Source organism: Antechinus flavipes, chromosome 3 (assembly GCF_016432865.1).
Source record: "Antechinus flavipes isolate AdamAnt ecotype Samford, QLD, Australia chromosome 3, AdamAnt_v2, whole genome shotgun sequence".
NCBI classification, from domain to species: Eukaryota; Metazoa; Chordata; class Mammalia; order Dasyuromorphia; family Dasyuridae; genus Antechinus; species Antechinus flavipes.
This window is the reverse complement of record NC_067400.1, coordinates 345,803,359-345,823,077: the sequence shown is the minus strand read 5'-3', so window position 1 is coordinate 345,823,077 and position 19,719 is coordinate 345,803,359.

The following is a 19,719-nucleotide window of genomic DNA, read 5'->3' as shown; positions in this document are numbered from 1 at the left end:
TGTCGAATTTATTGGCGTAAAGTTGGGCAAAGTAACTCCTAATTATTGCTCTAATTTCCTCTTCGTTAGTGGCGAGTTCTCCCTTTTCATTTTTAAGACTAACAATTTGATTTTCCTCTTTCCTGTTTTTAATCAGATTTACTAAGGGTTTGTCTATTTTGTTGGTTTTTTCATAGAACCAACTCTTAGTTTTATTAATTAATTCAATAGTTTTTTAACTTTCAATTTTATTGATCTCTCCTTTATTTTTTGAATTTCAAGTTTAGTGTTTGACTGGGGGTTTTTAATTTGTTCCTTTTCTAGCATTTTTAGTTGCAAGCCCAATTCATTGACCTTCTCTTTCTCTATTTTATATAAATAGGCCTCTAGAGATATGAAATTTCCCCTTATTACTGCTTTGGCTGTATCCCATACATTTTGGTATGATGTCTCATTATTATCGTTTTCTTGGGTGAAGTTATTAATTATGTCTATGATTTGCTGTTTCACCCAATCATTCTTTAGTATGAGATTATTTAGTTTCCAATTATTTTTTGGTCTACTTTCCCGTGGCTTTTTATTGAATGTAATTTTCAATGCATCATGGTCTGAAAAGGATGCATTCACTATTTCTACCTTACTGCATTTGAGTTTGAGGTTTTTATGTCCTAATATATGGTCAATTTTTGTATAAGTTCCATGAACTGCTGAAAAGAAGGTGTACTCCTTTCTGTCCCCATTACATTTTCTCCAGAGATCTATCATATCTAATTTTTCTAGTATACTATTTATCTCTTTGACTTCTTTCTTATTTATTTTGTGGTTTGATTTATCTAATTCTGAGAGTGCAAGGTTGAGATCTCCCACTATTATAGTTTTACTGTCTATTTCTTCTTGCAGCTCTCTTAATTTCTCTTTTAAGAATTTAGATGCTACACTACTTGGTGCATATATGTTTAATATAGATACTGCTTCATTATTCATTCTACCCTTTAGCAAGATATAGTGTCCTTCCTTATCTCTTTTAATTAGATCAATTTTTGCTTTAGCTTGATCTGAGATCAGAATGGCTACTCCTGCTTTTTTGACTTCACCTGAAGCATAGTAGATTTTGCTCCAACCTTTTACCTTTAACCTGCATGTATCACCCCGCTTCAGGTATGTTTCCTGTAAACAACATATTGTAGGATTCTGGCTTTTAATCCATTCTGCTAACCGCTTCCTCTTTATAGAGGAGTTTACCCCGTTCACATTTATGGTTAAAATGACCAATTCTGTATTACTTGCCATCTTGGTAACCCCGGTTTATACTTTTCTCCCTTCTTACTCCCTTACCCCCCTTCCCAGTATTAAGCTTGTGAGCACCACTTGCTTCTCACAGCCCCCCTTTTTTAGTATCCCTCCCCCACCCTTAGAGTTCCTCCCCCTATCTTACCCCTTTCCCTCCCAGTTACCGTATTCCCTTCCACTTAGCTTATTCCTTCCCTTTTCACTTTTCCCTTCCCACTTTTCAATGAGATGGGAGAAGTTTCACCATAGATTGAATATGTCTAAAATTTTTCTCTTAATGCCAATTCTGAAAGCAGTAAAATACTCACTATATTCATCCCTCTCCATTCTTTCTCTCAGATATAATAGGTTTTCTTTGCCTCTTCATGAGATGTACTACCCACACTTTCCCCTTTTTCTGGTACAATGTCCTTTCCACATCTAGTTTCTAGAACAAGGTATATCTGTATTCTTTATACATCTTTATAGCCGAAATATAGTTCCCAAGATTAATCTTTACCTTTTTAGATTTCTCTTGAGTTCTGTACTTGTAGATCAAATTTTTTGTTAAGTTCTGGCTTTTTCATCAAAAGTAGGTGAAATTTGCTTACTTCGTTGAATGTCCATCTTCTTCCCTGGAAAAAGATGCTCATTCTCGCTGGGTAAGTTATTTTTGGTTGCATCCCAAGTTCCTTAGCCTTTTGGAATATCATATTCCAGGCCCTTCGATCCTTTAATGTGGATGCTGCCAGATTCTGAGTGATCCTTATTGTGGCTCCTTGATACTTGAATTGGGTTTTTCTAGCTGCTTGCAGTATTTTTTCCTTCGTCTGAGGGTTCTGGCATTTGGCCACTATATTTCTTGGTGTTTTGATTTTAGGATCCCTTTCAGTAGAGGATCGATGAATTCTTTCAATGTCTATTTTACCCTCTGTTTCTATGACTTCTGGGCAGTTCTCTTTGATAATTTCCTGGAAAATAGTGTCCAGGCTCTTTTTTTCATCATACTTTTCTGGGAGTCCGATGATTCTCAGGTTGTCTCTCCTGGATCTGTTTTCCAGGTCTGTTGTCTTCCCCAGAAGGTATTTCACACTCTTTTCCATTGTTTGATTTTTTTGGATTTGCTTGACTGATTCTTCTTGTCTCCTCGAGTCATTCAATTCCATTTGTTCGACCCTGATTTTCAGTGAAGTATTTTCTTCACTCACTTTTTAAAGATCTTTTTCTAATTGTCCAATTGAGTTCTTTTGTTCTGTGGAATTTTTTTTCCATTTCGCCAATTTTGTTTTTTAGAGAGCTATTTTCTGTTTCCAGTTCACCAATCCTATTTTTCCAAGATTTGATTTCTTTATCCACTCTCTCTTTAACTGAGTGGGATGACTTCTCCAGACTCTTTTGCCAAGCCTCCCTCTCCTTTTGCCAAGTCTCCCTCTCCTTTTGCCAAGCCTCCCTCTCCTTTTGCCAAGTCTCCCTCTCCTTTTGCAAAGCCTCCCTCTCCTTTTCCCATTTTTCTTGTAGCTCTCTTGTGAGAGCCTTTTTAATTTCCTCCATGAGATTCATCTGTGCTGAAGAACATATGATCTCCTCCTTTGGGGATTCACCTGGGGACTGTTTATTTTTAGTCTCCTCAGGATTTGGAGTCTGCTCTTTATCTGTATAGAAGCTGTCAAGGGTTAAAGTCTTTTTCAGTTTCTTGCTCATTCTGTCTAATAATCAAAGACAAACTATCAAAGAAACAGAAGAAAAAAAAAACCCTTGAGTGGAGGCTGCTTTCTTTGGGAGAGGGGCTGGGTGGTGTTGCCGAGCTTTTTCTACAGACTGTCGGCAGTAGTGAGGCCCTAACAGGACAGCAATGGCTGTGCTGCGCCTGTGCTCTGAGATCCGAGAGCGTGCTGACGGAGCAAAGTATCTAATCCTGTGGCAAAGCTCTCCCCGCAGAGCCCCACCCCCTCTCCGCTCTGCTCGGTTCTGAGCCGGCTTCCTTGCTCTCGCTGCAGCTGCTGCGCGCAGACTGCTTCCGATCTAATAACCGTCCCCGCCCTCACGCAAAAACAGACCTTTCTTGATGAGTCTCAAGGATGGTTTCTCTTGGTAAGTAATTGTATGTTTTTTTTTCAGTCGAGCATTAATTCAGAGGCATGAAATGAAATGGATAGTGAGAGAAAAATGCGGAGGTTACACAGCAGTGTGCCTCCTCTCCGCCATCTTGGCCGGAAGTCCCCTCTGTTTTAGTTTTTAATGTGTTATTTTCTTCAGTTAGCTTTTGCATCTCTTTTTCCATTTGCTTTATTCTAACATTTAAGGAATTGTTTTCTTCAAACAATTTTTCCTCCCTTTTCCAAACTATTGACTCTCACATTCATATCTCTCTTTTATTTCTTATTTTTCCTTCTGTATTCACTTATCTGCCTTTGGAAGTCTTGTATGAACACTTCCAATTAGCCTCTTTGGGCTTCATATCATTCTTTGAGATTTCTTCTGTGGAAATTTTGTCCTTATCTGAGTTTGTTTTGATCTTCCCTGTTGCCATAGTAGCTTTCTATGGTCAAGGTTCTTTTGTTTCTTGATCATTTTCTTTTGGTAATTCCTTTTTATAAAATTTTAATGTTCAGTTCTAATCCTGGGGTAAAGGGGCTGCTATCCCAAGCTTCTTGTGCAGCTCTGAGCCCGGACTTTGAGCACAGCGCCCCCTTGTGTTTGCAAGGGTAGCTTTGCTACTCTGTTCAGGAAACAATCTGGTTTCCCAGAGTTTGCCTTCTGATCTGGGACTGGAAGCTGCTCCCCACTCCATGTACTCCTCTACTGACTCAAGACTGAGGGTCTTACTTGCTGATTTGCTGTGATTACGAACCTCTTACTGACTTTCCCTGAGTCAGTTGGGCTAAACACCCTTTTCATCCCAGTGAGACTGACCTTTCTTGAAGTTGTTCAGTCTGTCTTGAACTAGAGAGAGGTTTCATTCTGTCAGACTCTGTTCAGAGGAGTGGTTTCATGTGGTTTTCCATGGAAATTGGGAGAACTTGGGAGCAGCCTCTTGACTACTTTCCCATCTTTGCTCCACTCCTGGAATTCTATTAAGATCATCAGAACAATACAGATGCACCGGCAGAATTTGAGTAAACGAGCTCCCTCTATGATTCCTGATGATGGTAGAACTCGAGACTGGAACATGAATCATCTCCCTATATTTGAATGTAAGCAATTTATTCTTGAGACCTTGCTTTACATCTCAGGTTTGGGGTAAACAGAAGGAATTCTTATTCATGTATTCTCTGGAAAGATAATCTCTGAGGTCTTTTCCAACTCTAATATAGAGCAATTCTTTGAAAATCTCAGCAGGAAGTAATAGTGAATTTCAAAGTTGGAAGAGGCCTGAGGTTATTGAGTTTAATTCTTATCAGAAGAAGGAAACTCTTTTATAACAATTTTGAAAAGTGATAATTCAGCTACTGCTTGAAAACCTCCAGGTTTGTGTAACTCACTTCCTCAGAGACAGTGAAGGAATCTTACTTAGATTTCAAAAGGAATAAAACTTGAAGTTAAAGAGTGAATTCCAAATTATGGATTAGCAAACTGGTTTGAAATGGAACTCTTTCAGAGTACTTATGAAATGACATTAAAAATTTTCCCCCTAATTAAAGTTGCCTTGTGTGTAACATTAATATATGGAAAAGGACAATAATCCTTTTACATAACATAATATTCTGTTGTTTTCTGCACTGTTTGAGCAAATACTTTTTCTTTGGAAACCAATGATTAACACTGCCATTCTAGTATGCTAGAAAGGAATGTAAAAAGTGATAATCCCCCAATTTCACAGATTGGAAAAATTGAGGCATAGAATGAAGAAGACACTAAGTTCATTCCATACACTAAATACCCAAACTGGAACTGACAGGGCTTCTTTTAGTGACAATCTGAAATTCTAACATACAACATGGCCTCTACATGTGGAGACCAATCATGTCTTACCAAATTACCTGTTATCATAGGGCACAATTGATTAGGCTCAAATTCAGATTCATTACAGAAAAAAGTAATTTGTCACAAGATACATCCTAATTTTAGTCCATCTGATCACAGAGTGGAGAATCAAATTAAATTAACAAATTTTTTTTTTTGGTCATATTTGAAAAGGTTTAAAAAATGCTAAATCACTTTACAATGTTAATTATGAAAATGACCTCAAAATAAACAAATGATTTAAAATAAGCATAGTGAATCAGCTAATTAGATTAAGTTCAGGACTGGAATTTAGTCACTGGTAATTTTTAACCTTAGCTTTAATCTCTATGGTGCATCTATTGTCATTCTCCCCATATAACTATTAAATGAATTATCCTCAATTAAATTAATTTCAAAGCCCCCAACACAATAATTAATGAAAATGTTTCTGTATTCAATAAAAACAAAATCCATCTCAGTAACATTGAGTGACTGATAGTCTAAAAATAACTTAAAATGCTCCTAGGAAAACCTCTGTTCTTGTCAAGATGATTGAATTTTTGAATAAAACAACACGTGTCCAATTAGCTAATGAATCTGGGTGAAATGAAGGAAAAAATCTAACTGCTTGCCTTTTAGACCATGAAAATGACCTATGTTGGTACAAATGTGATATTTAACAACAATGACTTTGCATTGAATATTAGATTATATGAATGTTGAAGTAATTTCAGTATTTGTGATCACTCAAGGAATATTAGTTAGAACCACTACTATTTTCCACTTTTATTTTCTCTAGTGATATGACAGAGAGAAAGAAAAAGGTCATCTTGAGAAATCCTCTTTTTCAAAATATTGCTGTTCTTATATTTTATTTGATGTTTTACTTACATTCCCTATTGGTAATAGAAAAAAGAGACACTTTCATTCATATAATATTAAGACCTTTCATTTTAATCCTAGGAATGAGCACAGGGCTTTCCCCCTCATAACTTCATTTCCTATTACTATATAATTTCAAACTTCTTTTCCTATATAGTAAGGCCCTTTGACTTTATCACTACAAGCTTCCCAGAGATATACAATAGCATAATAAAAAAGATTATCAGATCTTAAATAATGGGGACAAATTAGAATCCTCCCTGACCCTTATTGTTTGTCGGGCCATGGACAAGTCACTTAAAACTATTCAAGTTCAGTTTCTTTATTGTAAAAAGGAGATCACAATACTAGAACTAACTGCTTCCTAGGCTGAAGTATTGAAACGTAAGACTTACAGTACTCTAGAAATATGAGCTGTTAATGACTACAACAAGCTAAATGTGAAGAACAGTTAACAAAATAAATGAAATTAAATAGTATGTAATTATTATGGACTAATTTGTCACCCAAGAAAAGATGAGAAAATGGATCTTCCTTCTCTAAATAAGTCAGACACTTTTAGTAACAATGTACTATTGTTATTAATATCCGGTATTTACTAGTTACTACTAGCAATTAACTAGTAATTACTAGTTACTAAATAATAAAAATTATTTTAATAATAAAAATAAAAATACCAATGTATATAAAACACTGATAATTTTTGATTAACACTGTTTTTGTCTTTCATTTTATTCTTTGTTTCAAAGATATGTTATTATGAACAAACAGGTAAGGATATATACAGATAAATGAAGATGTGGTAAAAATGAAATTATTATAAATTAATAAATTTAAATTAAATTATAATATAAATAAATATAAAATTATTATAACTAAAATTATTTAAATGGAAATGTGAATTAGCATTATTATTATCTCTCAAAAATTATACTTTGCTTTTTTGTGCAGAATTTCCTTTGTTCATTTCTTCTTATACCTTCCAGAGTGTCTTTTATTCCTATTCATCTTACCAGACCCCAGCTCAAACCCATTGCCTTTACAGAGTCACATAAAATCAGAATAGGAAGAGCTTTATTGGTAATCTAGTCCAACCCATATGTAAAAGAAATCTTCATCATTATATTCCCCACACGTTGTGGTTCAAATTCTGCTTAAAGATATACAAATGGGGAGAACCATCCACCTGCCTTAGCAACACATTCCATATTATAAAACTCTAATTGTCAGCAAATTCCTCCTAATTTTGTTTCTTTGCAACTTTTATCCATAACTCATGTTCCTACCCTCTGATACCAAATAGAACAAATAGAATATCTCTTATTTTTAACATAATTTCAAATACTTTATGACAACTGTCATGTTCTTTCCCTCAACCTCTCAACATTTCTCTTTTTCTGACCAAAGAGTTCTAATTCCTTCAACTATTCCCCTTGAATAGAGTTAAACCCTTTCAACATTATGATTACTTTCCTCTCAATTCTCTGGCTTGACAATGTTCTTAAAATGTCGTTCCAAATTAAGCACAATATTCCAGGTGAGATTTGGTGAGGACAGAAAACAATGAAAATTTCTATGACTATGAAGTCCCAGACCTTATTGTGATTTTTTTTATTGACATGTCCAAGAGCTGAAATGTTGAGTTTGCAGTTCACTATAACCCTCAGATCTTTTTTTCAGAAAAATGCTAGCTTGCCATGCCATCTTCCCCAAACACTTATGGACTCAAGGATTTTGTCCACAGAATGGGTTTGCCCTACATTGATTTACTGAATATTTCTCAAGAAAATGTTATGATTTATACTCTTCCTTTGAATGAATATCTCTGAATTCAGCTCAATTTTATGCTATTCAGTTCAATTCAACAAGCATTCTCCACACTTCCTCCCTGCCCCACACTTCATTTCCCACATTTACCTTTTTATTTAGACATTTACTTTTTTCATATCATGGAAGCTTAGGATTGACCAGCTAGAATTGGGAAAAGATTAAGAAAAAAGGTACAATTTGAGGTAAAGGAAATTACTTCTTTTTGGATGTATTGTGTTTGATATGAATACTAGAAATTCAATTGGAAGTGCCTAACCGAGCTGATTAATTTAAATCCTGAGGTACTAAGATGTCTTTTATACCAGTTAAGAATATGGATCAGCAACTTATACCAAAAAAAATTTAAAATTGAAGTTCATATGGAATACTTGTTGAAAATACTATTGTATCAGATGGAGAGCTTATATCACTAGCCTATCAATTTATATATCTTGAATAGGCATTATATATTTGTGATTAATTTCTCCCAATATTAAATAAGAAGAGCACATCAGATTTTTAAAGGAAATTGTACAACATATTAATTATCTCAAATTTTCCTTGAAACAAAATCACATGTTTTTAATAACAACAGTCTTCTGGTTATGTTGTAAGTTTAGAAGTTATGAAATACATCAATTGTCAAAGAATCAGAGTTGAGAGTCACTCAAACATCATTTTGAAATGAAATGGCACAATTAAATTCAGGATGTATACCATAGGATTATTCAACAATTCAAGTTTATGATTAAATGTATTTTCTCATGATAGAAAGAAAAAGATCCCTAATAAGAGTACTACATCTATTCAGGTTGATATGTCTCATCTATATACATAATATACATATATATAGATACACATATATGTATGCATATGTATGCATACATATATGTGTATATGCATACATTCATTCTAACATTCATGCACACATCATTTCCTCATGAGCAGGCCTTTTTATAAATTAAGTGACCAAGAGTGAACATCTTGAAAATTAATTCCTTTGACAAATCTACTTTCTATCAGCTTATCTGTCTTTCAGTGAAAAAACTAATATAGTTTATGGAGTCAAGTCTAGGGCCTTAGAAAAAAATTAATTCAGTCTTTCCTCTAGATCTTAGTAATTACTTTATTTACTATAGCATATGTTTGCACAACTTATTTCTTATTTGAAAGATCAAGTCCTTTGTTTTTGGATAACAGTTTTTTTTTACTTCTCCATCATCTCCAACTTTTGTTTTATCACCTTTTAACACTGACTATATGCTTTTTAATCTTTCCTCTATTTCTAACATGTTATTTTAATTCTTGCATTGAATATTCCTATATGATAAAAAGAATATAGATATATCTTAGGAGATTTCTTACTTTTCTGATTTGCTGTACCTACCCAAAAATCTTGAAACCTCATTAAATGGAACTATCCAGAGCATATAGATAGGGCACCTACTACCCTTGTAAGTATACAATTCAAAAAGCTCAAAGAAACAAAGTTGTTTGCTTTTTTGGGGAAAAAAAAACAATTGAAAACTCATAACAAAATTCACTGGAAATCATAACATCCAACATGTATTTCTTGTCCAGAGACATGCATAGTACCAATTATTTACAGTCTGGAGCCCCATAACTCTTAGAGCCTTTCCTGAAGACTTTCATAGTTCTCAGTAGTCCTCTGTGAGAGAAGATATTTCTTTCTTAAATTATTCTATTTTAGTCATCAATTTAATTATGCTCAGCACACTGCTCTGAGGCAGCAAACTAATTTTCTTTGAAAACATTTTTAATAAAAAAGAGATATTTTTTTTAAAAAAGATGTTATCCAAGTTTAAAAAAAAAGAAAAAAGGTCCATAATTTCTTTGACTTGATATGAAACTCAGTTCTCTCTAGGTATATTTGGAACTCAGTACCAGACAAAGGGTCATCTCATCTTGACTCTTTCACTTTTACTTCAGTTTTACATTGCAATCTGCCTCACTCCTTCAACTTGGTCACTTCCTTTTCTCAGGAACAGGATCTTTGAACCATCTTCAAATCATTTTCTATAATTGTCCTAGACAAGACCATGGTATCTCCAAAACTTGACAAAAATAAAAAATGACCTGAGAGTCCCTCTAGAGTCAATTGAGTAAGATTAGCCAAATTACCTGGGAGTGACTTGCAGAATTTTATTCACATAAGGGGGATTTACATGTAAAAGAAAAAATATATATTTACTCTTTAGGAATTATTGCCTATCTGATGATGGAGGGAAGAGAAATTTGTTTCCACTACTCAAATTTTTCTATGATTCTTTTTGCTCTCTAATTTTCCAACTTATGACATCCTCAATATTATGATAACTTTCTTTCATTCTTTGTGGCTTTCAGTTCATTTTGAGAAAAAAAATTTGCATATTACAAGATGCCACAGTTTCCATGAATACCAGTTAACTTAAAGCAAGAATCTGGGTTTATCTATCTATCTATCTATCTATCTATCTATCTATCTATCTATCTATTCATTTATCTATCTATCTGTCTGTTTGTTTGTTTGTTTGTTTTTTTTTTTTGTTTATTTTGTTATAGCTTTAATTTACAAGTTATATGCATGGGTAATTTTACAGCATTGATGATTGCCAAACTTTTTGTTCCAATTTTTCATCTCTTTCTCCCATCCCCTCCCCCAGATGGCAGGTTGACCAATACATGTTAATTATGTTAAAGTATAAATTAAATACAATATTAAGTATGCATGTCCAAACAGTTATTTTGCTGTACAAAAAAAAAATCAGACTTTGAAATAGTGTACTATTAGCCTGTGAAGGAAATCAAAAATGCAGGTGGACAAAAAAGAGGGATTGGGAATTCAATGTAATGGTTCATATTCATCTCCCAGAGTTCTTTTGCTGGGTGTAGGTGGTTCACTTCATTACTGCTCTATTGGAACTGATTTGGTTCATCTCATTGCTAGAGATGAACATGTCCAACAGAATTGATCATCATATAGTATTGTTGTGGAAATATATAATGATCTCCTGGTCCTGCTCATTTCACTCAGCATCAGTTCATATAAGTTTCTCCAGGCCTTGATGAAATCATCATGCTGGTCATTTCTTACCGAACAATACTATTCCATAACATTCATATTACCTCAATTTATTCAGCCATTCTCCAATTGATGGGCATCCATTCAGTTTCCAGTTTCTGGCCACTACAAAGACACCTGACACAAACATTTGTGTGCATACAGGTCCCTTTCCCTTCTTTAAGATTTCTTTGGGATATTAGCCCAATAGTAATACAGCTGGATCAAAGGGTATGCACAGTTTGATAACTTTTTGAGCATAGTTCCAAACTGCTCTCCAGAATGGCTGGATGTATTCATAATTCCACCAACAATGTATCTGTGTCCCTGTTTTCCCACATCCCCTCCAACATTCCGCTTTATCATTCTAGCCAATCTGACAGGTGTGTAGTGGTAACTTAGAGTTGTCTTAATTTGCATTTCTCTGATTAATAATGACTTGGAGCATCTTTTCATATGGCTAGAAATAGTTTTAATTTCTTCATCTGAGAATTGTCTGTTCATATCCTTTGACCATTTATCAATTGGAGAATGGCTTGATTTCTTATAAATTAGAGTCAATTCTCTATATATTTTGGAAAAGAGACCTTTATCAGAACCTTTAACTGTAAAAATGTTTTCCCAGTTTATTGCTTCCCTTCTAATCTTGTCTGCATTAGTTTTGTTTGTACAGAAACTTTTAAATTTGATACAATCAATTTTTTTCTATTTTGTGATCAATAATGATCTCTAGTTCTTCTTTGGTCATAAATTCCTTCCTCTTCCACAGCTCTTGGAGGTAAACTATGCTATGCTCTTCCAATTTATTTATAATCTCATTCTTTATGCCTAGGTCATGAACCCATTTTGACCTTATCTTGGTGTATGGTGTTAAGTGTGAGTCAATGCCTCATTTCTGCCATACTAATTTCCAAATTTCCCAGCAATTTTTGTCAAATAGTGAGTTCTTATCCCAAAAGCTGGGGTCTTTGGGTTTATCAAACATTAGAGTATTAAAGTTGTTAACTGTTTTGTCTTTTGAACATATTCCACTTATCAACTAGTCAATTTCTTAGACAATACCAAATACTTTTGGTAACCGCTGCTTTATAACATAATTTTAGATGTGGTACAGCTACGCCACTTTCATTTGATTTTTTTCCCATTAATTCCCTTAAAATTCTTGACCTTTTGTTTTTCCATATGAACTTTGTTGTCATTTTTTCTAGGTCATTAAAATAGTTCCCTGGGAGTTTGATATAGCTCTAAATAAACAGATTAGTTTAGGTAGTATTGTCATCTTTATTATATTTGCTCACCCTATTCAAGAGCATTTAATATTTTTCCAGTTGGTTAGATCAGACTTAATTTGTATGGAAAGTGTTTTGGAGTTTTGTTCATAGCATTCTGATTTTCCCTTGGCAGATAGATTCCTAATTATTTTGTACAATCAATAGTTACTTTAAATGGAATTTTTCTTTGTAACTCTAATTGTTGGATTTTGTTAGTGATATATAAGAATGCTGATGACTTGTGTGGGTTTATTTTGTATCCTGAAACTTTGCTAAAGGTGTTGTTTGTTTCTAATAACTTTTTAGTAGAATCTCTAGGGTTCTCTAAGTATACCATCATATCATCAGCAAAGAGTGATAATTGTTTTCCTTATTGCCTATTCTAAATCCTTTAGTCTCTTTCTCAACTCTTATTTCCAAAGCTAGCATTTTTAATACAATATTGAATAGGAATGGTGATAGTGGGCAACCTTGCTTCATTCCTGATCTTATTGGGAATGGTTGCAGTTTGTCCCCATTACATATGATGCTTACTGATGGTTTTAAATAGATGCTACTAATTATCATAAGGAAAATTCCATTTATTCCTATACTCTCAAGTGTTTTTAATAGGAATGGATGTAGGATTTTATCAAATGCTTTTTCTGTATCATGATGATCATATGGTTTTTGTTAATTTGGTTATTAATATGGCCAATTATACTGAGAGTTTTCCTAACATTGAACCAGCCCTGCATTCCTGGTATAAATCCTACTTAATCATGGTGTATTATCCTTAGGATGATTTTCTGTCTTCTTTTTGCTAATATCTTATTTAAGATTTTAGCATCCATATTCATTAGGGAGATTGGTCTATAATTTTCTTTCTCTGTCTTCAACCTACCTAATTTAGGTATCAATACCATGTCTGTGCCATAAAAGGAATTTGGTAGGACTCCTTCATTCCCTATTTTTTTCAAATAGCTTATACAGCACTGGGGCTAATTGTTTTTAAATGTTTGGTATAGTTCACATGTAAATCCACTTGGTGCTGGGGATTTTTTTTAGGGAGTTGATTAATAGCTTGTTCTATTTATTTTTCTGAAATGGGACTATTTAAGCAATTTACTTACTCCTCTGTTAATCTGGGACCTATATTTTTGGAGGTAGTCATCCATTTCACTTAGGTTACCAAACTTATTGGCATAAATTTGGATAAAGTAACTCTTTATCATTGCTGTAATTTCTTCTTCATTGGTGGAAAGTTCTCCCTTTTCATTTTTAAGACTAACAATTTGAATTTCCTCTTTCGTTTTTTCTATCAAATTCATCAAAGGTTTATCAATTTTATTTGTTTTTTTCATAAAACCAACTCTTAGTTTATTTATGATTTCAATAGATTTTTTTTTACTTTCAATATTATTAATTTTTCCTTTGAATTTTATAATTTCAAGCTTAGTATTTGATTGGGGATTTTTAATTTTGTCTTTTTCTAGCTTTTTAAGTTGCAAGCACAGTTTATTGATCTTCTCTTTCTCTATTTTATTCAAGTAAGCCTCTACGGATATAAAATTTCCCGTTATTACTGCATTGGCTGTATCCCACAAATTTTGGTGTGATGTCTCATCCTTCTCATTATCTTAGTGAAATTATTCATTGTGTCTATAATTTGCTGCTTCACCCAATCATTCTTTAAGATGAGATTATTTAGTTTACAATTACTTTTTGGTCTATTTACACCTAACTTTTTGTTGAATGTAGTTTTTAATTGCCTTGTGATCTGAAAAGAAAGCATTTACTATTTCTGCTTTCCTGCATTTAATTTTGAAGTCTTTATGACCTAATATATGATCAATTTTTGTATAGGTTCCATGAACTGCTGAGAAGAAAGTATACTCCTTTCTGTCACCATTCAGTTTTCTCCAGTGATTTACCATATCTAATTTTTTCTAATATTCTATTTACCTCTTTAATTTCTTTCTTTCTTATTTGTTTTGTGATTTGATTTATCTAAATCTGAGAATGCAAGATTGAGATCTCCCACCATTATTGTTTTACTGTCTATTCTTGCAACTCTTTAAACTTCTCCTTTAGGAAGTTAGATGCTATACCACTTGGTGCATATATGTTTAGTATTGATATTGCTTCATTGTCTATGCTACCCTTTAGCAAGATATAGTTTCCTTCTTTATGTCTCTTAATTGGCTCAATTTTTGCTTTTGCTTGATCTGAGATAAGAATGGCTACCCCTGCTTTTTTGGCTTCACCTGAAGCATAATAGATTCTACTCCAGCCTTTTACCTTTACTCTGTATGTGTCTCGCTGCTTTAAATGTGTTTCCTGTAAACAACATATTGTAGGGTTCTGACTTTTGATCCAGTCTGCTATCCACCTCCACTTAGTAGGATATTTCATCCCATTCACATATACAGTTAAAATTACTAATTCTGTATTTTCTGACATCTTATTTTCCTCAGATTATGCTTTTCTTTTTCTTGCCCCCACTAACCCTCTTTCCCGGTTGTAAACTTATGGGCTCCATTTATATCATGCCACTCACCCTCTTTAGGATCCCTCCCTCCCCCCTTGGAATCTCTTCCCCTTTCTTGTACCCTTCCCTTAGTACTTTTTTCCTTTTCCTTTTTTCTCTTCCTCTTTTTAATGAGGTGAGAGAAGATTCTCTGTAAAAACAAATATGTCAATTATTTTCTTTTGAGCCAACTCTGATGAAAGTAAGATTCACACAATGTTCCTCCTCCCTCTAAGTTCCCTCAGATATGAAAGGTTTCCTTTGCCTCTTCGTTGCATGTAGTTTCACTCTTTTTATCTCCCCTTTTCCCTTTTTCTGACACTCCCCTTTCCATTTCTACTTCCTTTTTTTTATGTTACATCAGTAAAATCAAATTATACAGGTAGTCTTTATATATATCCACAACAGAAATAGAATTCTCAAGAGTTTCTTTTACCTTTTTTGCTTCTCTTGAGTCCTATGGTTGGAGATCAATTTTTTTTCTTTAGTTCTATTTTTTTCTTTAGAAACAAATGGAATTCATCTGTTTCATTAAATGTCCATCTTCTTCCCTGGAAGAAAATGCTCAGCTTGGCTGGGTAGTTTATTCTTGGCTGCATTCCAAGTTATTTTACCTTTAACAATATCAGATTCTAGGCACTTCGATCCTTTAATGTGGAAGCAGCTAGAACTTGGGTGATCCTTATTGTGGCCTCTCGGTATTTGAATTGTTTTTTTCTGGCTGCTGGTAATATTTTTTTCCTTAATCTGATAGTTCTGAAATTTGGGCACAATATTCCTTGGAGTTTTTATTTTAGGGTCTTTTTCCTAAGGTGTTTAATGATTTCTTTCAATGCCTATTTTACCTTCTGATTATATTACATCTGGACAATTCTCTTTGATGATTTCCTGTGAAATAGTATCTAGGCTCTTTTTTTTCATCATAATTTTCAGGAAGTCCACTAATCCTCAGATTCTCTCTCCTAGATTTATTTTCCAGACCTGACATTTTCCTAAGAAGATATTTAATGCTTTTTTCCTAATTTATCATTTTTTTTTTTGTTTTGCTTGACTGATTCTTGCTGTCTCAATGAATCATCGGTTTCTATTTGTTCAGTTCTGATTGTTAATGAGTTATTTTCTTCATTAGCTTTTTTATTTATTTTTATATATGTCCAATTGAGTTTTTAAACGAGTTATTTTTCTCTATGGAATTTTTTTTCCACTTCACTAATTGTTTTTAAGTGAGTTATTTTCTTTTTCCAATTCACAAATCCCACTTTCTTGGGAATTCTTTATCTTTTCCAATTCACAAATTCTGTTTTCCTGAACTTCCTGGGAATTCTTTACCTTTTCCAATTCACATTTCAAGAAGTTGTTACTTTCTTGCATAGCTTCTCTTTCTTTCCCCATCTTACTTCTAACTCTCTTTTAAGACTTTAAAGATTCTTCTAGGAGAGCATTATGTGATGGGGGCCAGATAACATTCCCCTTTGGGGTATTGTCTGGAGACTGTTTGCTATTACTCTCCTCGGGGTTGCAAACCTGCTCTCTTTCTGCATAGAAGCTATTGATCATCTTTTTTGATGTTTTTACTCATTTTTTAAAGCATTTGGGCTCTGCCTTTAGGGCAAGGAAGTTACCAGCTTCCTCTGAAATGCAGGGATAGGTATAAATGGGTTGCAAAGAGCAGCAAGGTATGGGAGTGTTCTGGAAAAAAGTTCCCCCCACCACCACCAAAAGTGATTCAGATCTGGTTAGCATCGCCTAGCTGTGGAAATTCCCAGTGAAGAACCCTACTATACAGATTAGTGACTGCCCTGAGGCTCGAGGCTGAGCATTGAAAATGTCACTACCCCAGGCCAAAGCCCACTGGAAGGCTGTAGGTATTAGCAGCTGACCAGCAAATAGCCCCACAGGGACGAGAAATGTCTCTGCCCAGGGAAACACAGTTGCACTGTGGAAGTTTTATTGCCCCAAGCCAAGCCCCATACTGTGCAAATTAGAGGATGCCCCAGGCTGTGCCCCCTTGCTGTGCAGATTTGTAACTGCCCCACCAAGCCCTGTACTGTAGAATGTGGCTGCTGAGCTGTGTTATGGTCTGCGCTAAGTCCTCCCACTTCCGGTTTTGGAACCAACCACAGATGTCACCCCCTTTCCCATCAGCTCTGTTTGCTAGCCTTTCCTACTTCCCTGCCTGTGCTGGTCTGTTCCTACCTCTCAGGACAAACCTCTCCTGCCAATCTTCCAGATTATCTTCGGCTGGTGAGTTGTTATACTTCTAATCCTCTTGGGTTTTACCAGTCAAGGGCTATTTTTGAGGTTGAACTCAATAATTTGTCATGAAGTTATGAGAGGAGCTTAGAAAGTCGTGTGTGCCTTCTCCACCATCTTGGCTCCATCCCCACTTGGGTTTATTTTTAAACACATCTGCTGCTTTTCTTTAACCTCAATCTCTCAGCTTTTGTTGGAAAAAAAATAATAACTTTGATAATTTGCTCTACTCAGGTATCCTTAATTGTTTGCCCTTTCTACTTTCTGCAGATGGATTCTTTTATATTTTGTCTTTAATGTCTCATTTTGCATTGGATTTTAATTCTGAACCTTTATTAAGTTCCTCTGGAAGAGAGAAAAATGCAAATCTTAAACAAGGAAATGAAAAATCCTCAAGACTACATAAAATCTTTGTTATAAAACATATCTCTAAAGAACACTTTCCAAAAGTGCTATCAGAAATGATGAACACAGGCTGATTTCAGAAAATCCTGAAAGCATTTACATCAAGTTGGTGGTCAGTACAATAGTCAGAACTGGGAAAACTTTGTACATAGCAATAGCAAGATTTTATGTGATCAAGTTAGCTCTTCTCAACAACTCACTGACCCAAGATAATTCCAAAAAAAAAAAATGTTGAATGGAAAAATGCCATCTATATCCAGAAAGAAAACTGTGGGACTGAATGCAAATCAAAACACATTATTTTAATCTTTTTTTTCTTTCTCATGGTTTTTCCCTTTTACTCTGATGTTCCTACCCCAACATGACTCATATGGAAATATGTTAAAAATGAATGTACATGTACAACTTTTAAAAAAAAATTAAATTAAAAAAAATTTAAATAGCAGAGCTGAAAGTAACTTTAGAGGTCATACAATTACAGATCTACATCTCTAATTGATCTTGTTCCAATACTCTCATTTTATAGATGAGAAAACTCATGAGAACCAGAATTCCAGATTAAGGCATTTGCCCAAATTCACATAGGTGTTAAGAAGAAGAGCTGGCCTTCTCAACTCAGGGCAAATACTTCAATGTGATATTTAAACTTAGGCTTTTTCTAATATTTGCCTCCTTTTACAGATAATCAAACCATGGCCTAGAGAAGTTAAATAATGGACACAATGTCATACTACTAAGTGGCAAAGTCTGCCCTTGAAATCAGGTCATCTGACTCCAACACTAGATGTAGTTTTACATGTCATTTTTATTGAAATTAATACTCTTTCCCATATAGCTTCTGGGAATGCAAAGGAAAAGTAGATGGACTAGTTTGGGCTATCATTCTTCCTTCTCAGCCAAATCAGTTTTCTGTTGCCTTTGGCCTTCCAAGGAATAGCAAGGGTAGTAACTTGAGCATTATAGGAAGGAGAATTAACAAGAATTTCCATCATTTCTTCTGAATCCCTGCCAAAAGTCAAGGTATTCTGTTTGCACAGAGAAAAGATTTATTTCTTGATAAAATATGGCATCTCATTTCCGATCATCTATACTTTAGCTCACCTTCCTTAAGTACAAAGAAACAGGGGGAGAGAATTGACTCAACACATATAAGACAAAACTTACAGTGACATCTTAGAGCTGTGCCAATATGGAATGAGAATCTAGAAGGTACAGTTAGCTTCCATCACTGGAAGTCTTAAAGAAGAGACTAGATGACAAGAAGAGATTAGATGACAACTTTGGATAAATGTGATAGATGGACTTAATCTTAGATATGAATTCAACTGGATGACCCCTGGTATTCCTTCTAAATTTAAGATCTTAGATTTCTATCAATGTATGGATAGAGGTGGGATGTCAGATAGCATAATAGCTAGACAGCTAGCCTTAAAAGTCAAGAAAACTTGGTTCAAGTCCTACCTCTCACAAATACTAATTGTACAAACATGGGATAAGTCATATAACTCCACATTACTCTCTCAATTAGTTGAAATGCTATTCACTGACAGTGCAGGAACAAAGGATTTGAACCTAGGTCTTCCTGTCTTGAGACCCAATACCCGTTTTACTGTGCCATAAGAACACAAAATGAATAATTATTCTAGGGGAGAAAATTGATTTATTTAAAACAATTACAAGACAACTGAATGACAAATTTTATGGTAATGACTATTAGTTGCAATAGACATTCAGAGGGAATTGAGTACAGTCTGGAATAATGACTAAACATTCCTGGAAGCCTCAAAGAATGCTTAGTATAATTGGAAGAGAAATGTTGTTGAATTAAAGTGAATATGAAGTATTTTCTAGTCAAGAAAAAAAAATACATGTTTAAAGGGAGTAAAGGATGACTTAATTATGTACAGAAAATAATAAAGAGGCACACCTAACTGGAGCAGAGGGTATGTATTGGGGACACTATAGGAGACAAGTTTTGAATGGTTATCTAACCGGTTTCCCTCCATAGAGCCTCTCTCTTCTCCAATTCATCCTTCATATCACAATCAGATTGATATTCTCAGGGCACTAGCCTTACTATATCTCTTTACTACTCATATAAATTTCACTGAATCCCAATTACTTAGGATAACATTTTTAAAAATCTTCCTCAGTTTGCCTTTATAACCTTTGGCAATATGATGTCAACTTGTCTTAGGGAACACTAATTTATGCTTCCTCAACCCCATACACTATGTATTACCATGAAAGAGGCTTTGTATATGGCTCCCCTTCCTGACATTCCATCTTTCATCTCTTTACCTTTGAATAAATGCTTATCATCAAGATTTCTGGTA